This window comes from Aulostomus chinensis, chromosome 1 (assembly GCF_037954235.1).
Source record: "Aulostomus chinensis isolate RoL2024-O1b breed Wild chromosome 1, RoL_Achi_v1.0, whole genome shotgun sequence".
Classification (NCBI taxonomy): Eukaryota; Metazoa; Chordata; class Actinopteri; order Syngnathiformes; family Aulostomidae; genus Aulostomus; species Aulostomus chinensis.
In genome coordinates, this window is record NC_141320.1 from 6,756,897 (window position 1) to 6,758,785 (window position 1,889).

The 1,889-nt window shown below is 46.6% G+C and overlaps 1 non-coding gene across 1 annotated transcript; it reads left to right on the forward strand.

Annotated features, from left to right (window-relative positions):
• The first annotated feature begins 1,026 nt into the window (after positions 1-1,026).
• On the forward strand, positions 1,027-1,098 carry trnae-cuc (transfer RNA glutamic acid (anticodon CUC)). The gene has a single exon. It is a non-coding gene; the product is annotated as a tRNA-Glu (tRNA).
• The last annotated feature ends 791 nt before the right edge of the window (positions 1,099-1,889 follow it).

A 1,889-nucleotide genomic window follows, 5' to 3' on the forward strand; every position in this document is an offset into this window, starting at 1 on the left:
TTGTCATGGACCAAGTCTGGTTGAGTCACTAAATTCATAACTGAAGTGATTATTTAATTAATAAACAGAACATTTGTCTAAAGTCATGATCAAATTCATGTAAAATCTGAGCAACGAGGGTTTGAAAATGTTCCAATGAGCCAAACCAATGTTGACAGTTAAAAGAAGCCAATGTGGGAGGATTCTTTCTGTCTCAGCAGTAAAGACCAATCCCACAGCTCACGTGAAGCATCAGGTCCTCTGTGAGAGGTGGGAATCCAACCAGGGACCTTTCGATCCACACCAATCTTCCCTGACCTCATAGAAACTGGAACCTTTTAACAAATAAATTCAAATTCAACTCAGCAGCAACTCTAGAAATGTTGCTAACTTGCTAATTCCTGTTAGCTCCAGATCAGACAATGCAGGCTCACCTTCACGCTTGGTTGTACGACCGCCACCAGTTGAAGCTTCTCTGGTTCAACAAACTCTGGGGACTCAAGACACAAGTCAGCACCGGTGCAGGTCCAGATCCAGATGTTAGCTGAGGGGGACAATGGCTTAAGGGAGCTCCAGGGAGTTGGTTTGAACTGGTCCCTCATCTCTGTGAGTAGAAACCATCTGAGGTGGAGGGGGAAGGTCTGCTTTGACCTCCTGATCTCCCAGTAAAGCCAGTATAGATGTTGAGCTTGGAGGAGTTGATGGCCTCCTTCGTCTTCTTGTTGGAGATGTTTGCTAAACTCAGCACCACCACAGATCAGAGGAACGTCCACTTGTCAGCTGGACACTGGAGTTTCTAGTGACCTGCAGGATCTTATTTGTATTGGCAGCAGGCCTGTTCCAAGAGCTTTGCTCACATTCCTGATCAGGCTCCATAATGGTTCTGGACCACTGAGTGATAGAAGCTGATCCTGCGGGTGGACTGTCTTTAGGGGGCTGAGGTGTCTGGTGGTCTTGGTGGACCCTCTGCATCTCAAGCTGAGACCACAGAGTCCTGTGTTCTTGAGTCATTGTCTATAGTCTCTGTTGTTGGAGAGCTCAGTGTGGTCCCTGATGGTCTAGTGGCTAGGATTCGGCGCTCTCACCGCCGCGGCCCGGGTTCGATTCCTGGTCAGGGAATGAGTTATTTAGAGGTTGAGGGAGAGGTGATCAGGTGGTCCACATGATGGTGGAGGTGATGAACTGTGAGTCCATCATGGCTCCACTCTCACCCCCATTGTAGTGTTCTTGGTTCACTCTACCATGGCCCCATGTTGAAGGGTGACTGTCTCATTCAGGTTCAACCCTTAGTTAGACTCTATTAAGTCACTGACTCCTGCAAGGACAAACTGTAATCCTCCTTAGTAGCTTTGGCTCCTTGCAGCACAGAAAGTCCATTCACTGATGTAGGATCTGGAAAACTTAGAGCTCCAGTCCTCAGTTCCTTGCACCAAAGAAAGGAGGGAAATGCAATCAATGTTGAATTCATTTACATTTCTTATATTTGATCAAAGCTAGAACTTAATAAGCTGCCATCGACCTTGATGACCAACTCCTTCACTGTGTAGTTCAAAGTCCCTGGTTTGATTTGTGTCAGGACTTCAGAAGCTCCAATCCTCTCTAAGTTCTAGTGAGAGTGGAAGAGATTATAAATGAGAGAAGCAGGGCCCTCCCTCAGAACTGAACCAGCTTAGTTGGGAGAGCCTTAAACTGAAGATCTAAAGGTCCCTGGTCCGATCCCAGGTTTCAACAGAGGAGCAGCATTGACTTTACTTTCCAGTGGAGGAACTGCAGACATGAAGGAAACTAACATCTTGTCCTGTGCATTCTTGTGACATTCAGGACATTTTTGGAGCCTCTTGTTGGATTTTGCCACAGAGAATCAGAGCCAATCAAAAGCATGGTGGACTTCAACATGGAGGACTGAACAA